The 20,671-nt window shown below is 38.9% G+C and overlaps 1 protein-coding gene across 3 annotated transcripts in view; it reads left to right on the forward strand.

Moving 5' to 3' along the window:
- ngfrb (nerve growth factor receptor b) overlaps positions 1–20,671 on the forward strand; it is an 89,964-nt gene that overhangs the window by 33,510 nt on the left and 35,783 nt on the right. The gene's annotated exons all lie outside the window — the stretch shown is intronic.

Consider the following 20,671-nt stretch of genomic DNA (forward strand, 5'->3'; position numbering starts at 1 on the left):
ATTAGTGCGAGCTATAATATAAAGTGTTATCAAGAAGTGGTTAATACTTCTTAAAAGTCTTAAAATACTTTTAAAAATTTGAACACGTGACCTTTTTAAGCATCTTGACCAGCGCAACGCAGCAATATTGGCTCAACCATTAGTGTGGGTTTAGGCCTTTACTCTACAGCAGCAACAACAACTGTGTTTACAGCTGATTCAGTAATGCAGATAAGCCTCACCTGTTACCTTCTGTTTAACGTTATTGCCTGTAGCCTGCAGGAAGATTTTCAGGTTTTAGCTTAATCTGTTTTCTGTTATTTGCTGTTGTCAAATACAGTCCTCCATTAGTGGACTGCAGAAGAATTCATGACTCTTTCGCTTTGGTATTTATCTTGTGACTGGTGCCCCTCATTGAGGGATTTCATCTCAGATGTGAAGTGAATTTGCATTGGGTAAACAAGTGCGGAAGTTTTATTTTTTATAGGTAACAGTACCTGGATTTCCATCTTGTAGTGAATTTTTGCCAAAAAAAAAAAAAAGATAAATTCCTAAATGTGACTTAGGGCCCTATTATACACCCGGCGCAAGATGTGTTTCCACAACGTGTTGCTATTTTCATACCAATGCAACCCTAATTTTCCCGTTTTGCACCACGTTGTTTAAATAGCAAATCCATTTGCACCACTTTGTGGAATCATGGGTGTTCCGGTGTAGAAAAGAGGGGTGTTAAGGCGCATTGTTGGCGCGTTGTTACTTTGAGGAACTAAAATAAACTTTGCAATAGACCAGGTGATAGCAGGTCTAAATTCCAGTGCAGAGTGCGTTAGTTGTGCGCCTCGCTTACACACTGCTTAATACACACAGGATGTAGAGCAATACGCAGACATCTTTACATAGGAAAAAGATTAAAAGGATTAAAAGATTAAAATATTACAAAAATTATTATTTTCTACATAAATATCAAAACCACTGCCTACATGCCATCTTCACCTCGGGGGGCTTTTTTCAGTTTATTCATGACAGTTTGCTTTTGTATAACGTATTATTATTAGCAGTATTATTTATTATATGTATATTTATATTTGTTTTATTTAAAACAATCTTAGATTTGTCCACCTGTTTTGAACCATATGGGACATAGGATGTGTCTTTGGATATAACTCAGTTTTTTGACCACACTTCGTTATTATTGTTCATTTATTCGTTTCTGGAAATAAGATCTGAATTTAGAAATAGTTTTGAAACAAATCTTTGCGCTTAACAAATTAAATTAATTATGTTGGCTTATGGATGTCTTCAGTGAGTGCGTCCAACACGTTTCCTTATCCTCGAAAGAGAGAAAGTGAAAGTAAAGGCTGAACGAGGAGGCTCATTCTTTATCTTCACTGCTTATGTTGTTTAACTACTTTCTTGCTAGTGAAGTGTTCAGTTTTTACACTTTTTACACTTAAGTCAGCCATGTAAGCAGCAAATGTGTCATGGCGCGACACAACAGACTCTTAAAGGAAATGGGAGATGAGACTCTGATTGTTTTATGCCCAAAACACACCCATAACTCATTAAGAGAATACGCACAACATTGTTAGACCATGCGCAGCAGCGCAGAGCTTATTTTTCCTTCCTTAAAATAGCAAAAGTGGATTTGGACATGCCTTTAATGCTTTTGCGCGCTGCGCATTAGACTTTGTGCTTAGATTGTTAAAATAGAGCCCTTAGAGTCTCTGCCCGAGCCCAGACTTGACCCGACCTTCCTGCCACTAACTTCGGGTCGGGCTGGGCCGGGCCGTGATCAAGCTTTTTTTTTAAACTTAATTAGCCTAATTGGGTGATGATCTAATTATGGCATAATTAGAAATATTATACAAATATTTTAGCAAAGTCGGCCTCAGCACCACTTGTGTAGATCTACAAAGTTGCACAATTCGCAACACGAGTCAGGCACAGCAACGCTCTAGCTCCTGCAACAGCATCTCCTCCACTGGCACACATTCACACCAAACACACAAGCAGAGGTAAAGCAGTGTGTGCGATGCGCGTATGTACAGTAGAGCAGAAACAGTGCATAAAAATCAGTGGATCTTGTCTTTGCATTTATTGGGTAAAATTGCAATTTTTTGACAATTATTCAATGTGTTTTTGGTCATTATCAAAAATAGACCCAGCGCCAAAATGATCACAGCAAAATGATCACTGCTTCAGCTCTGCTCACATTTTGCACTGACGTGCTGCTTCTGTATGCGAAGCTCTAATCTGATAACATATATGCTCAAAAAAACATGCGCTGCTCACGCTCTGCTCGTGCGTGCGGTGTAAAGAGGTGATAGTAAAAAAACAGGGACTTCTATGATGAACAGACACATGAAGCAGGCTTACCATGGCTTACCTTGTTGCGTTATTCATTAAGAGACAGTAAATCTAAACTAATTTCTGTAGTTCAAACTGCTGAGGATTGTAGTTGAGAACGTGTGTTATAACAGCCCATGTGTTAAAAAATAGTCAGGTATAAATCAGGCTCATAATTACAGTTAATGTGTCGGACTGTGTCGGGCTCGGACACAAGGTGCACGGGCTAGGGTAGGGTCGGGTTTAATTCTTTGGGCCCGATCTAAGCTTTTATGTGACTTAAGTGCGTTTCCATCAAGTTGTTAGAGTGGCTGACTATAGTATTGGTAACTAAGCAACCAGCAGCAAACAAGGCAAGCATAATGGAGATTGTAATGTTAGCTGCTTCAGAGTTTATTTGGCAAATATGTTCTCAACTTCCATTATTCGCATTAATCTTTACTCACCCAAGTTCAAAACCACATCAAGAACTAAAAATTTTTTTTGTGAATAACAGGATTTCCATCATTCACTTGTCATGTAATACTTCAAAATATGCATTATTATAGGATGATGGAAAGCTAGTGGTAATATTTTACTTGTAGTATATATCTGAGTGTGAGCGAGTGTGTGTAGGTCTTTTTTTGTGATTTATGAGGACTTATTAAACCACCTATTAAATAGCCTTACCCTACCCCTACCCCTTATCCCAACCCTGATTTAGAATGTCAAATTATCCTGTTAAATATGCAATTTGGATTATGAGAACACAAGGCATGTCCTTTTAAACCAATTTAATAGTGGACACCTCGTCATACCTATGTCATTATACATTTTTGTGTCCTTGTGTCCACACAAACAAGTATCTCTCTTTCTTTCTCTCTCTCTTTCTCTCTGCATGTGTGTGAGAGTGTTTGTGTTTGTGTAATAACATTCTTTTGTAGTGTTTAAAAAGTCACTTGCATACTTATGCACATTTACAGTGTTCGCTCACTATAATGCGGTTCGCCTTTCGCAGCTTCGTAGTTCTGCCGTGCAATTTCACATGGCTTTTTTTTTTAACAGCCCATTGTGTTCTGCATCCTGATTAGCACATTGTGTTCTGCATCCTGATTAGTACATTGTGTTCTGCGTCCTGATTGGCACATTGTGTTCTGCGTCCTGATTGGCACACTGTGTTCTGCGTCCTGATTGGCTGTAGACCATTGTCAATCTCCGCAAGATTGCGTTCAGCCTGCCAAATTTACATAAATCTTTGATAATTAGCAGTGTTACTCTGAAGTGCTGTACTGCTGCAAGTTTTCTCTCCACAATGTTGACGAAACATTCTGCACCATCCAAGGCACCAGCAGGAGCATCCAAAAGCCAGAGCTAACCATCGCACAAAAAGTTGAACTTCTGGACTTGCTAAACGAAGGTAGAAGTTACGGATGTTGTAGGGAGCCATTACAAAATAAATAAATGAGGATCAAATGGTTTTGATCTTTAGTTTCATTCTAAAATACTGGACTTATCTTTCTACAAAAGTTTGAACTGTGAGTGTTTAAACAAGAGAGAAAAGTCTGAAAATCTTAATGTCTGTCTGAGAATAGTGTATAAAGTGTGTAGTGAGGGGTTTTACAGCCTTAAAACATCTATATTAATTGAAAGACTTAAGCGGACTACTTTGCGAATTTTGCCTATTGTGGGCTATTTTTAGAACGTAACTGCCACAAATAACGAGGGACATTTTAACAGAAGAGTGTTATCGAATATAATATTAATTTAAAAATGTATATCTAAAAAATTTAGCTAATTATGTCATTTCTCAATTTTACTCACAACATTATCATTATCATTTAATTGTTAATATATTTAAATACACGAGACACATTTTATTAGCAGACATAAAGTATATTTGAGATATTAAGTATATGTATTATGAATGCAGATGTTTAAGGGAGTTAAAAAAGAACCATTTAATTCAGCCAACTTTAATATATTATTAAACTGTAATACATTTTCATTTACTTGCAAAATAAAAAGGCAAGTGTCCAAAAAATGCCTACATTCAATTTGCACTAAAGTATATTCTTTTAAACTATTATTTGTGTAATTAGTAAGTAGGGCCGCGATATAAGTATTGCGATATGAATACAATTTCACCAGATAACTTAATATCTCTATTCGGAAAGAATTTATAATGTTAGATTGATTAAGATAATTCTGCAGTGGCTAATAATCTAATAATAAATAAAATTTTTGGCGTCCCTCAGCATGTTTTCGTTGTTGTGTGTGCTATTTGCAGTGCATTTCTGTATTTGTCAGGGTTGGCAAGGAGGACCCAAACGCAGAATAGACAGGAGAACACAAGGTTTATTTACAGGAGGTAAACAAGGCAACGCTGAAGGACAGTCCACACAATAGTGAAGGGTGATGGCAGGAGAAAAGGCTGGTGAGGGGAGAGACTCAGGACTTCAGGATGATACAGAGGGGAGTGTCTTATGGGGGGCGAAACAGGCTGGTCGGGAAAGGGGAAATTCCAAACTTCAGGCCAGGCAGTCAAGTAGCTAGCCGACCCTCCGGTATGGGACAGGGGTGGCAAACAGATGAAACATCAAATCAAGGGGATCCACAACCAGCGAAGACTTAGGAGTCAAGTGACAAGCAACACAACAGGACTAGACAGCTGGGGAGACAAGAAAATTAAAAGTGCAGGCAAAAACAAACAAACAAAAATAAGAAATATTTAGGAGGGGGGGAAATATAACTCGAAAAATAAAAATGAAACAAAATGAACTAAACAAAACTACTAAAAATTAAAACAAAAGGGCGAAAGGATAGCTATAGCTTAAAATAAAACAAAGCAAAACACAACAACCGGAACTAAAAAATAAAGAACAAAAAAAGACTAGGTCCAGACTGGGGCTGAGGATTACAAAAATGGCAAAATGAAAACTCGTAATTAGTCTTGAACTACAAACAATAATAAATGAAAATAACAGCAACCTTGCTGAAAGAAAAATAAATAAACTGAATCCAGAAGGATAATGAATTCGATATAAAGATCAAAAGACTAGTACTAGACTAAGGCTAGAAAAAAGAAACAAAGCTAGACTATATAAAAAACCTCTATCAGGCACTAAACAAGATTTAGCGACAAGCACACAAAAGATAGTATGACGAACCGGCAAGGACAAGTGGAAAATGAACTCATTATGAAGAGTAAAGAGCACGAGGAACAGGTGAACATAATTAGACAAACAAGGACTAAACAAGGGGGCGAGGCATAGGAAAACAAGGAGGCGGGACAAGGGGAGCACATGGCCAACACAACAAAAGAGACAACCATGTGCTTATACACAAAACAAACAAAGAGACATTAAACACAGACAGGAGTGACAGGACTGTAAGGGCTGGATCCTGACAGTACCCTCCCCCGAACGGACGCCTCCAGGCGTCCAATCTAGGCAGAGGGAAGGGAAGTAACAATTGGGAAAGGGGGTGGAAAGCTAAACTTGAAGGATCGAAGAGGGCTGGAAACCCAGGGGGTAATAACTGGGAGGGAGAGTGAGGAGCAAGACCTGGGTAGACTGGAAAAACTGGAGGTGGGGCTGGACGGGGTGGTAATAGTCCTGGGAAGTTGTTTTGGGACAACCAGGGAGGTGCAGATCTTTGGAAAGCACTAGAGCTCGTTAACACAGAGGGGGGGATGGGGGGGATAGGAAAAGTCGAGGCTCCTTTAGATACGTTCAGTCTCTTAACATGGGAAACCTTGGGACGGGGCCCAGTGTCTGGGTTAGACTTGGGTTTGCCCTTCAGAGCTGCAGGCACAGGCTTCAGGGCTGAATCAGAGCCCACTGGGACTGGTAAAGCTGGCTGAGGTGCCAAATCTGTAAAGCCCTCCGATGCTGAGGGAACTGGAACAGGGGCTAAATCTGAGGTGTACTTTGAGGCTGTCAGGACAGGCTCAGGGTCTTGATCTAATATACCCTCCAGGGCTGCAGATACTGGATTAGAGGTCAATTCTGTAGGGGCTACTGGAGTTGCAGGGACAGTTACATGGGCTGAATCCGAGACATCATTTGAAGTCACATGTAAAGTCTGAGTGGCTGAATTTGAGAAACCTTCCAGTGCTGCTGGAACTGGAAAAGGGTCTGGGTCAGTGACGCCCTCCAGGGCTGCAGGAACCCGCACAGGGGCTAAACCATTTACACCCTTCAGGGCTGCATAAACTGGGCTGGGGGCCACATCTGAAGGATCTATGGACCTGGTTAAGGACCAGGGTGGAGCCTGAGGGACAATACAGAGAGGATCCACAGGAACAGGCAGGACAGGGGTCTTGAGTGGGACAAGAATAGAAGTGCAGGTGAACTTGAGGCCTGAGGGGAACCGGCAGGGCTGGGGGCGGCCCGAGGGGAGCCGGCAGAGCTGGGGGTGGCTGGACAGGAGGCCTGTGGTGGGCCGGCTGGACAGGAGACCCGTGGGGAGCCGGCAGGGCTGGAGGTGGCCCGTGGGGAGCCGGCAGGGCTGGAGGTGGCCCGTGGGGAGCCGGCAGGGCAAGACGTCTGGGTGGTGCCGGCAGGGCAAGACGTCTGGGTGGTGCCGGCAGGGCAAGACGTCTGGGTGGTGCCGATAAGGCAAGGACCCAGACTGGGGACAGCACTGAGCTGTGCTCTGGGGCTGGAGCCGACACTGGCGGGCGCTCTGGGGCTGGAGCCGACACTGGCGGGCGCTCTGGGGCTGGAGCCGACACTGGCGGGCGCTCTGGGGCTGGAGCCGACACTGGCGGGCGCTCTGGGGCTGGAGCCGACACTGGCGGGCGCTCTGGGGCTGGAGCCGACACTGGCGGGCGCTCTGGGGCTGGAGCCGACACTGGCGGGCGCTCTGGGGCTGGAGCCGACACTGGCGGGCGCTCTGGGGCTGGAGCCGACACTGGCGGGCGCTCTGGGGCTGGAGCCGACACTGGCGGGCGCTCTGGGGCTGGAGCCGACACAGGCGGGCGCTCTGGGGCTGGAGCCGACACAGGCGGGCGCTCTGGGGCTGGAGCCGACACAGGCGGGCGCTCTGGGGCTGGAGCCGACACAGTCTTCAAACGAAGGGCTCTGGCCTCCCTGGCACGGGCTCTCCTACCCGTACGCCTCCCAGGACGGGAGGTTAACGGGTCTTTCACATCTTGCGTGGCTTGGGCTGGCACAAACAAAGGGATATCAACACTGGACATGACTGACTGCAATGTAACTGGGTCAGACTTAACCGACATGGAATCAGAGGTTGACTGGGACACTTCTCTGGAAGTTAAATTGAGTTCAAGGGATTTAGTTTCCCCTGAGGTGATTGTGGTGGATTCAGTCGACTCAAGAATAGAAACCAGCGCAGAGGACACACTGGGGCAAGCAGCAAGTTGGGTCACCTGCTTCTTCCTGATTCTCCGTTTCACAGTGGGAGCCGGAAGATGATGGTGGTCTTGATTCAAGGAGAGAGGGATGGTGGGGAGATCACTGCTAACATCGTCAGGAGGATTGAGGATCTGCCAGTCCTTACGATAATGAACATAATTAGAGAAGTCCCAGAAATTCAAAACTTGTAATTGCTCCATTTCCCACTCTGGCAAAGGGTCATCTAGGGAGTGGTTAAAGGCCTTCTTGAGAGCACAGTCATCATAGTCGAGGCCCCTGGCCATGGTCCAGAAAAATTGGGCAAATGCCCGAGGTTCCAGACCCTGCTGGCGAAGCTGAGCCAGTCCTCGCTTGAGGGCCAATCTCCCCTCCTTAGTGGTGGGACGGACAATAGTGATGCTCATTCTGCTGGGTTCTTGTTCGGCCGGTTCGTACTGTCAGGGTTGGCAAGGAGGACCCAAACGCAGAATAGACAGGAGAACACAAGGTTTATTTACAGGAGGTAAACAAGGCAACGCTGAAGGACAGTCCACACAATAGTGAAGGGTGATGGCAGGAGAAAAGGCTGGTGAGGGGAGAGACTCAGGACTTCAGGATGATACAGAGGGGAGTGTCTTATGGGGGGCGAAACAGGCTGGTCGGGAAAGGGGAAATTCCAAACTTCAGGCCAGGCAGTCAAGTAGCTAGCCGACCCTCCGGTATGGGACAGGGGTGGCAAACAGATGAAACATCAAATCAAGGGGATCCACAACCAGCGAAGACTTAGGAGTCAAGTGACAAGCAACACAACAGGACTAGACAGCTGGGGAGACAAGAAAATTAAAAGTGCAGGCAAAAACAAACAAACAAAAATAAGAAATATTTAGGAGGGGGGGAAATATAACTCGAAAAATAAAAATGAAACAAAATGAACTAAACAAAACTACTAAAAATTAAAACAAAAGGGCGAAAGGATAGCTATAGCTTAAAATAAAACAAAGCAAAACACAACAACCGGAACTAAAAAATAAAGAACAAAAAAAAGACTAGGTCCAGACTGGGGCTGAGGATTACAAAAATGGCAAAATGAAAACTCGTAATTAGTCTTGAACTACAAACAATAATAAATGAAAATAACAGCAACCTTGCTGAAAGAAAAATAAATAAACTGAATCCAGAAGGATAAATGAATTCGATATAAAGATCAAAAAGACTAGTACTAGACTAAGGCTAGAAAAAAGAAACAAAGCTAGACTATATAAAAAACCTCTATCAGGCACTAAACAAGATTTAGCGACAAGCACACAAAAGATAGTATGACGAACCGGCAAGGACAAGTGGAAAATGAACTCATTATGAAGAGTAAAGAGCACGAGGAACAGGTGACCATAATTAGACAAACAAGGACTAAACAAGGGGGCGAGGCATAGGAAAACAAGGAGGCGGGACAAGGGGAGCACATGGCCAACACAACAAAAGAGACAACCATGTGCTTATACACAAAACAAACAAAGAGACATTAAACACAGACAGGAGTGACAGGACTGTAAGGGCTGGATCCTGACAGTATTTGCATGTGTTGTGAGGATTTTTCAGCATAACAATCTATAAATACTGCCAAGAAACAGATACAATTGAAATAACTAAATGAATAAAATAACTGAATGATTAAAATAAAAATAATTCAATAAAATTAATCGTAATTATGGTCTTCTTATATATATATATATATGATAATATATATTGGTATATTTCTTATACCTTAATGCTTTTAAAGTCATTATACAATTATAGGCATTGAAAAAAGGCATGCAAATGATGAATCAAAATACAAACTCAACATTGCATATCCTGCAATGTGACCAACGTGACTATTGCGAATGATCACATTGTGATATCGATGCTGAAATTTTATATTGTGCAGCCCTATTCGTAAGTAATCTAAAGTGTACATTTTGTAAAGTGTAAAACACAAGAGTTATAAGTGTGCCAAAACTGCTCAGGACTTTAAAAACAGCCTTGGTGTTGGTGTGATGTTAAAGTTGTTAATAGTAACTCTGAAATCCAATCTAAATACACTTTAAATGTAAAGCTGCGCTGGTATGAAATCATGGTAACAGATCAGAGCTCTGAGGTCCTGCAATGAATCAAGCGATTGTTTCTATTCACTAAAATCCATGAATAGTAAACGCCAAGTTGACACATTAACACATTCATTTTGGCAAAGTAAGAAATTCCATGTAGCCTCTCGATGAATATGATCTCATACTAGCTGCATTCATAGCTACAGTAAGAATCATCAATAGTGTTAAATGAACAAAATATGGACATGTCAGCCTTCTTTAGGTTGGTATTTGGACCCAAAATTTCCACTATGTTGTTCATGAATAATTCAAATTCATAATTTTTCAAATGGGGCGTCACAGTGGCACAGCGGGCAGCACGATTGCCTCACAGCAAGAAGGTTGCTGGTTCGCGTCTCGGCTGGGTCAGTTGGCATTTCTGTGTGGAGTTTGCATGTTCTCTCTGTGTTGGTGTGACTTTCTTCTGGGTGCTCCGGTTTCCCCCACAGTCCAAAGACATGTGCAATAGGTGAATTGAATAAGCTAAATTGTCCATAGTGTGTGAGTGTGAATGAGAATGTATGGGTTTCCCAGTGATAGGATGCTAGAAGGGCATCCGCTGCATAAAACATTTGCTGGATAAATTGGCGGTTCATTCCGTTGTGGCAACCCCAGATTAATAGACCGAAAAGAAAATGAATGAATAAATTAGTTTTTTAAATGTTTATAATGTTTAAAAGTTGGAATTCTGCAGTTTTGCACCTCCCAAAAGTGTTCTAGATTTTCATAAAATATTTTTATAGATTGTTAATCTAGAAAAATAAATCTAGATTGTTAACAAATTATATTTATATTATATCAAAGAGGCTAGACTGATTATTTAATTATGTAACAAATGTGTAAATTTAAGTTTAGAGAAATTTAAATGAATTGAACATAAAACAGTTTAGTTGTCCCATAATAAAACTTTGAGTGCGTGGTTTGATAATAATAGGTAATCTGAGCAGTTATAAATTAACCATAGTTTGATTTTGTGTATTTTAAAATGTCACCTAATTTAATTGAAAAAGTAATTTTCAAAATCCAGTGTTGGGCAAGCTACTTGAAAAATGAGTTAAGCTATTAGCTACTCTACATAAAATGTAGCTTAACTACACTAAAATCTGGGAAACGTAGCTAAGCTAAAAGCTAAGCTAAAAGCTACTTGGCAAAAGTAGCTTAGCTACATCTAAGCTATTTTTGCAATTTTCATTTTTAAATTGAAGCAACTTAAATCCAAGACAATCATATCTTAGTGATCACTAAAACTGTCAATGAACATATGAGGCATAAATGTTCAGTTCAGTTATTTACTGTAAATAGTATTGTACTAGACAGAAACAAACTATATAATATAACAGCTGAAACAAAAAATCCCAAACACCAGGTGTTACACATTTAAAATACTATAGTAATTTATAGTAAAAGGAAATATTTAGGAATGAGCATTATTGTGTGTGTGTGTGTGTGTGTGTGTATATATATATATATATATATATATATATATATATATATATATATATATATATATATATATATATATATATATATATATATATGTGTGTGTGTATATACATATACATATAACTGTTCATTAATGAATTACACTACATAATATAGGATCATTAGTATCTATCGTGAACTAATAGTAATAACCTTAGTATTCTTAGGCCTTTACTACAGTAAACTAATATATATATATATATATATATATATATATATATATATATATATATATATATATATAGTGTATATATATATATATATATATATATATATATATATATATATATATATATATATATATATATATATATATATATATATATATATGACAAATTAATTTCAGTACTTCACTATTGTGTAGTTAAAAAATGTTACAGTACTTACTATAAATTACTAAAGTATGTTTTGAGCACAGCATCAGAATTAACATTATTGCATCTTAACATGAACTTCTCAAAGTATGGTCAAGAGGAATCCTGCTTCAGAAATAACTCCTCTCCCTCAGTCATCTTTTCATCAAGCAAATTTCTCGTGTTACCTTAATTTGCTGGCGATGTCGCCGACCAGAGTGAGAGGTGGCAGAAACGCAGCAAAAAGTTTGTTGTTGACCACCGTAAAACAGGAAGAAGAAATCTGATTCGCGCCATCATGGATTTACTTTCATTAGCAAGACACCAACCTCACAGCTCTGTGAAAGTCGGTGCTGTCACTTATTGATCTGCTATCAGTAAATGTAGCTTGTGTGGACGCTACTACGCAACTTGACTAAAAAATAGCTTTGCTACTGAAAAGCTATTTGATTTAGAAAGTAGCGACACCATCGCCACGCTACTGAGAAATGTTGTTTAGCTAGTCGCGTCACTGCTTGTAGCAATGCTACTGCCCAACACTGTCAAAATCTAAAAAGGCACTGATTAATATTTACCATAACGAACCAGTCTGAATATATTAATTTAAGTCATAACAATGCTTCATTTTTTCTGCTTGTTCCAACTACTTATTGAAAATGAGCCGAAACAGTTGTTTTTTTTTTTGTTTTTTTTTTAAAGGGCAACCTAATTGTTTTTTCAGTCAACTTAAAAATGTAAAAACCAATAAGTTAACTTAATCAATTTGCGTTCAGAAGAGATGAAGGGATTGTGTGGAACCCAGCATTTTTTACAGTGGACAAAAAGCATTTCATGGGTTACATACATTTTTAGGATTTCTATCATGAATTAAATTATATTTCATGGTTTGGATATCATTATAGTTTTTTAGTCACTGATCAGATCATTTGTCGGATCAACCAAAAAGGGGAGGAGACTAATGTAATTTGCTTTTCTTTATTACAAAAACGGTACTGCAAGAAGCTTTTAGTTTTAACAAACAGAACTTAGAAGCTGTAATTTTATTAAAAATAAAATGAAAAAATAATCAGCTCAATAAAAATAAATAGTAAAATATTCAGTACTGTGAAAAATTCACTGTTACTACTACTGTTGCTGATAATGCTAAATGTATAAAGTGTATATTTAGTATAAAATGTATATATTTAAATGTATATTTAGTCTCATTTTCAATAAATGATTCAGTTATTGACTCATAAAACCTCATGTTTCATTGCTAGATGGGTCATTTTTGAAGAATTATTCAGTGGCATGTTTTTGATGGCCACCTGTTGGTTAAATAATGTAATTGCTGCCTACAACTTTTATTTTTGAGCGTCAAATTAAATGCCTATGAAGGTGATTTTAATCTTTACCATAAACATCAGTAGTTCTATCTAAACTATAATCTGTTATCCCAGTACTTCTGTGTTATTTGACTGTTTGTAACTTATAACTAACTCAAAAGACTAAAGACTGAATCTATTAGGATTAATAAAAAATATGCAAATCACCATCATTGTTACGTGGGTTTTGAGATCCTGATCTTTTAATGATTAATTGTTTTAATGCATTAATGCAGGCTAAACAAGTGGTAACAGAAAACAAACCCACAACACCCCAAATAACCTCCTAAGCCTGAATGCTTTTATACATGTGATTTGACTGACGAGAGAGGTGGTCTCTCAGCAATTGTTTCAAATTTAGGATTAATCTACATGTAAAAAAAAAGTATTAATCTGCGAGTCACGTTTGTTCTGAACCGTGAATTGTGATCTGTACAAATCACGGATCAACCGTGATCCATTACACCCCTATTAATGCGACAATTGATGCAACAAAGGCTCATTCTGAAAACATAGCCCTATATAAATTTCTGGAGATCGCGATATATGTAGCCAGAAGTACGTATGACTACTTATCGTCATTAAAATGAATGCTATGGTGCGGTATGACACCGTTCCTTTTCGCGCTTACCAGCTGACTGCTTGCCTTCGTATGGATGACTTTCCCGCTGTTACCAGTTTGTCCAGTAGCTCGCCATGTAGGTCAGCGGACTTAAGACACAGAGAGGAGTTGACTACAACGACAAGGTTTGAGTCCAGCGAAGAACAGTTCTAGAAAACATGTTAGACAAAAACAGAAGCCGAAAAATAAAATAAACAAGTAAATAACGGTCAGAATGTGGTAAAATCTGAAAACATGGTAAAAATCAGATGAGGCACTTTTTTTCTGGATTGCTTTTTAATACTGTTAGTTGGGTTTAGGGAAGTGGGTGGGCAAGTCAATTGGTGCTTTTAGAAACACGATTGGTTGGGTTTAGGAAAGGTTTAGGTGGGTCAGTCGTTTGGTCAGTCAGTTAGTCAGTCAACAGTGGCCTCTTGTGAATTTACAAGAACAGCAGGCTCGAATGGCAGTCGCACGAGAAATTTGAGATCTGGAAGAGTGTACACAGTGGCCTCTAGTGGATTCGCAAAAACAAAAACTGCAAAATTTTGGCACTCTTCAGAAATGTATATAGCGATACATTTTCAGAATGAGCCTGGGCTGCATTTATTGCCCATTTTGTCTGACTACATGTTTTCAGTATCTTAATGTCTATATAAAAGTCTAAATATCTTTCAGCATCTAAATGTATTTTCAGTATAGTAAGACATGAGTATTAGGTCTCTAGTGGTGTTTTCTAAAATAACCAGCTACGTATTTTGCAGTCAGCCTAGGTTTCTTTTTTTGGAAATTGCTTTACAGAAGCTATTGATATAACATGACCTCAGCACTTTATAGTACTAATGTTAATTGACACATGCACTGTACGGATAAAATAAAAACAGCCCCCACACATTGGTTGTCTGTTATAATGCACAGACATGCATTATTGATGGCTTGCATTATGCTAATGGCTCTGAAAGGGCAGAGATCAGGAGGAGAGTAGACTCGCAGGGAGAACGGCTGAGTGGACGGGATTTCATCTGCAGGAAATGCACAGATTACCCATCTTAGACTATGAAATAAAGCCCGATAACTGGCCCCCAGAAGCCAACGCATTACCCCCCTTGTCATTAGGGCCATTAGCAGCTCCTGCACACTGGGGAACCCATAATGCGCAACTCACACAAAGCACAAAAAGCACACAATATCATTTCACCAGCTTTGATGGATAGATCCGAGGATAACTATGGCATTAGCGTGTTATCTTTCTGTCTCACCGTCTGGTCACTGCTTCCATGAATATCCCGCCAGTGGCGTACACTGAAGCACTTGATATGGTATGGGATACTAGGGCAATGTGCTACAAAGGGGACTAGACACAATGCTTGTGCTGTCTCTCACACACACAGGCACACACACACACACACACACACACACACACACACACGAATGGACGAAATAGCTTCCTGAATAATTTAGTGATAGCAAGACCTCTATCCTCTAATATATCTGAATAGGATAGATAGAAGATGGTAATGCAATACCACAAGCATACTGCATTTCAATATTTGTTTCCTCCAGTCTTCATAATAATGAAATCATAATTATTTTTTTCCTGTAGTTATATATGGCAAAAAACAATGATGTATGACACTTTTTGTTTACCTCAAAAATTAAAATGGTGGCACCAATTTACCCAGTGTACATAATTAAAAAATATAGGTGTGTAAGTGTTAAGCCTCTTTTCACACTGCACCCACAAGCAGGGCATATAAGCAGTGAGTGTGTTTTTTTCGACATTGTTAACAGATTGGAGATCCTTTGCTGGGTACATTTTTGCAACGCTGCTTACACTTAATTAAAGTAACAACGCATTTATAATGGCCAAAAACACATTGAATGTGAAAAGTAGCTATTTTACACAATAAATGCATCGATAATATCCACTATATTTCATATAGTCAATCAAATCGAACCAGCGATCTAGCCTGTGCAGATCACTGGAGAACTACACATCTGCTACTCTAATGAACTACAACTCCCAGAACTCTGAAAGTCATCATGGACTGATTACCTGGACTGTATATTCACCTCTCATACACACACACACACACACACACACACACACACACACACACACACACACGCACACACGCACACACGCACACACACACACACACTTTGCTGAGTCTATTTTTTTCTGTAGCATTACAACGTGTTTCCCTGGTCTTGTCCTTCCATGTTTCGATCCTTGTCTGGTTTACTGTTGATTTTGTTTTGCCGCCTGTACTGACCATTCGCCTGTTTCTGACTACGCTTCTGAATTACCTTTATGATTCTGTTTGTACCTGTTTGACCATTGCCTGTCTTTTTACCAAACTGTGTGTGGCAGTTTAGCTGCATGCTTGCATGCTAGGTTGATGATGCATAAATATTATTATAACTTTATTTGTGTATATATATATATATATATATATATATATATATATATATATATATATATATAATATTATAACTATACATCCTGCTGACAATCAAAAATAAAATCACATGATTTCACAAGAGATTGTCTTCTAAGTGCACCTGATGGGACATGAATGACGCTCTTTTCATAGAGTTTGAGAAGGATACAGCTCTTTGTGATGCACATAATTGGTCAAATAAAGGCTTGCAGGTTGAGGAAACAGCATGGAATGAAGCAATTTAATCAAAAAGCATTCCAAATCTAACAGATAGTAATAGTTCATAATAGTCTGAGAACAAAGTAAACATTTAGAGTGTTGTGTGTAGAGCTCTTCGAAAGGAGAAGTATCATGCAACAGAAATGAGCAGAATGCCGAATTAGCAGAATAGGTGTGAATACAATGGTTCAATATTTATACACTTGATGCCGAAATATGTACATGCTTGATAAAGGCAGATTATATCACACCTCAGAAGTTTGTGAAACCTCAAGAAAGACATCATGCATAAGCCTATGGAAGTAAAAGCACAGAGTTTACCATGTCCACCATGTACTCAGTAAACTGCTCTAATACAAAGGCAGTATAAAGTTCAACTAAACTTTCTGGTTGATGCAAGCATAAAATACTGATCAATGCATCATAAAAAGGTTAAAAGGAAATATTGGAATGTATATTGAGACATAATCAATAACAAGTTTAATATAGCACATAATCATTAGGAATATGAACATGTTCAAAAACTGCCACATCATCTCACCAATTGCCCAATCACGACAAACACACTTTAACCAGAGACAAAGCACAATACTTATTAATTATACATACAGTATTTATAGAAATTGATGTGAATAAACAATATTTTAGACTTTTCCTCAAAATAATTTGAACAGATAAAGTATTTGATTTTAATTTGTTCAAATGTAACTGTCACATACCCTGATCATTCCTGCTGCTCCAATCACCAGTTTCCCTCACCATCTCATTCCTGCAGCTCCAATTACCGCTCTCCTTCACCAGCCACCTCTCATCTCACCCGAGCACATTTACCTGAGTTCTAATGAGACACACCTGCACCAGCATCTACCAGTCCCTATGTAGTCTCACCTTTTCCAGTCGATCCTCGGCTGGAATCGAAGTTACATGGTTCACCTCATCCTCTCCATCCTCTTCCGTGGATGTTTCCCTTCTCCTGTGGACGTTTCTCCTGACCTGTGGATGCACATGCTTTGATTTAGGGAAGTGACTTTGTACTCTGATGGTTGAATGAAGATCCGTGTTTACATTGTGAAGTATTTACAAGATCACTTTCCATCCATGAATATCACTTACCTGCCTTCTTCGGTTAAACTATCCACATTGTGTTGAATAAATTGATGAAAAGAGTTAAAAGTCCTTGTCATCATTGTGTGACTGTGACAGTAACTTATCCATAATGTCAAATATTGATTATCATGATCATTGGTAAAACTATATATATATATATATATATATATATATATATATATATATATATATATATATATATATATATATATATATACATATATATATATATATATATATATATATATATATATATATATATATATATATATATATATATATATATATATATATATTTATATAGCACCTCATTAACTGTGTGATTTCTGTGATAATTATGTAAAACAACAGTAGCCTGAAAACATTAAGTTTAAGATCATCATTGATATAATTAATCCAATCCAGCCACAAAATCATGATTCAGTAAATCCATGGAACAAGCTTTTAATTGGATCGTGTTTCTTCTGTTTATTATTGCAGTTCTCTTTCTCCTGGCTTTAAACTAAATCACAGAGATATTTGTGTTCTTTGCTAAATTCGAGACTATTTGCATATAACCAAACCTAAACCTATGCTGCAATGCTGTTTGATGTGATTTCATGTTATTGGTTTGCGTGGTGCAAACAACCCACACTGTTTAGTTCACTTTGAAGGTGTTATTGTTTAAGTAAAGGGAAAGTTGTACAGTGATAAGTAAGGGATAAAGTACTTCCAGGCGGTTGTCATTGCAAAATAAAGGCTGATTTATACTTCTGCATCAAGCGCACACATATGGTCTAGCGAAGCCTTCTTGTGGTTGCATAGCCCTCGCCGTGGCTGATACCGATGTGCACCTTTCAAAAAATGTATCTACACGTCACAACGATGCATACCGCCAGCTCTGTGATTGGTCGGCTTGGTTGGCTTGGTACTGGTGATGAGCCGTGAGCCCGATTAGGCGAGTGTAATGTGTCGTGAGTACAAGTTTTGAGTCTCTTGAAGGAGCTCCAGATGGAAACTTTTGTGTTTACCTTATGATTCAAGTTGTTGCATGTCTGTCGGTTCCCACCTCTGAATGAGTGAGTTTAAGCTACTTAAACAACAAAATAACTGTGAATAAACTCGACACAGAGGAGCATAAATACCTACTACCAACTACCGTTTTGGAAGTATTATTGCAGAGAAACACAAACAGCACAAAGAAGTATAAATGCACGGCTTTGCGAAAGGCTTGTGCCATGGGTCAATCTGACGCAGAAGTATAAACCAGCCCTAAAGCTGACAGGCTTATCAGCTGTCATTTTGACCTTATTCTTCATATATTCTTCGAGCGCAGCCATTGGCATCTTTTTGGTTCGAGACTTCCGGTCTCATTCACTTCCATTGATTTTTAGATGTTTAAAGCAGGTCGTTAAGCTTTTTGATATTTTTTATTATATTATTCTACTTTTTATGTATAGTCATGAACACACTTGTTTGTAGAGCAAGTAGTTTGACCGTTTTCTGCCATTTATGATTCCATAGACGACTGAATCGGAAGTTCTAAAACAATCGTAATTGACCCTTCGCTAAGCCACACCCAAAAACCGCCACCCAAGGATAGGTGTGCAAATCTGACACCCGGTATCCTAAAAGTTTGGATGGGGTGGTGGAATTTTTTTCCCTTTTCAAAACCAAAAACCCAAGGAGAGAAATGCCAGCGTGGATAAAGCGGTGTGTGGGGCGCTAAAGGAGCAGAGAAAAGTTTTGTTTTGATATTCCTGACACATTCAGTGACAGACCAACGGCAAAATTTCACACACCTCTTACTCTAAACAGATCTAAACTGAGTTTCCTACAAAAATACAAAGCAGGTTATGTTTCACAGCTGTCTTTTTCTTTTTTTTCGCTCGATATTATGCATTGCTGCTCAGTTTAAGCCTTTGCCATAGTAACGTTAGTCATACTAATAGCGAATAGGTCATGAGTTATTGATCCGGAAAATACGAATCTGCGAATCTGTTGCTAACTTTACTGAACTTCATATTTCTATTTATTTCAAGCTACGCATATTTGAAATTACAAATCAACAGAACAAAACAGAGATGTGATCACAAACTGAGCACTTGGAATAAATATGCTTTACCAGCAGCTGTTTTTCATTAATTTATAAAGGTCACACAAACATTCTGACAGTAATAGGTAACTTACTGTACAACTTTATGGGTCAATGATGCTAATATTCAGCACAAATCCATCAGTTTCCCCTTTCTGGCTGCTCTTTCTATGAATGAACTATGTAGAAGCACTGTCCATGCGTGTTTTCTCGTCTGTTAGTAACGCTATATTTCATTGCACAACAATAGTCTATCAGGCTTTTTGGCTAAAAATAGAGAAATCACGGTTTAATTGGTTATTATTAGGTTATTTTTAAATTTCATCTCTCCTGCTGTGCATGAACTAAGCTGTTGAATGTTCAGTGTATGAGGCGGCTAGGCTAAGCTAGCTTCAATTTTGATTGTATTATTTTCTAATCGGTTGCCTTTGTCTGCCGTTTTCAGATATCTCACCTGTTTGGCAAAAATAACATTATTTCCCTGGCAATGTCTGACATGGCGCATACACATTGTAAAAGCCATGCCAGACACGAAAGCTTGACAGACGTAGCAACAGTAACTAAGTAGGGCGGAGCTTAGCGAAGGGTCAAATTGAATAAGGCCAATAAGGGATTTATTCTGTCAAAATGACTGGATGTACTTTATTCCGCTTATTACATTAAAAAAACTTAAACTGTTCTGAGCTGTAATTGTTTATTAATTCTTTAAGCAAAGGCAAAGCTGACAGAAACGAAAATGGCTGAAAATAACATACAAATTTTTTTTGTAAACACACCTATTACTCAGACAAGACAGTGACGAGATGGTGACTAACATTCAAAAACAGCAGCATGACAGACAAGCATACAGTATAAGGATGTGAACGTATTCACTGATGGTCAAAATGATTATGAGGTACCTGAATGAGCCTGTGTTATTAGTTGCCGTGACTGTTATCTCGGAATAACATACCTTGGAATGTACTGTAGTGACCAGTAAGAAATCAAGAATCCCAGATAGCCTTGTAATAATTATCATTCTCATTTCTCCCCCAGCATTATGCCAAAGTAGCCGGAAAAGATCTGAAGAGACATATATAATGCACAACTACAAACTTAGTACACTTTAAAAGCTTGTCTTTTTAAAGTCCGCATGATTGGGAAGCTGCAACCATTTTTTTATGTTGTGATGCCATTCCTAGAGAAACCGACTATTAAATAAGAAAACAGTGGGTGTGGCTTGTTTTTTCTACTGTGAGCTGAT

Source organism: Danio aesculapii, chromosome 12 (assembly GCF_903798145.1).
Source record: "Danio aesculapii chromosome 12, fDanAes4.1, whole genome shotgun sequence".
Taxonomy (NCBI): Eukaryota; Metazoa; Chordata; class Actinopteri; order Cypriniformes; family Danionidae; genus Danio; species Danio aesculapii.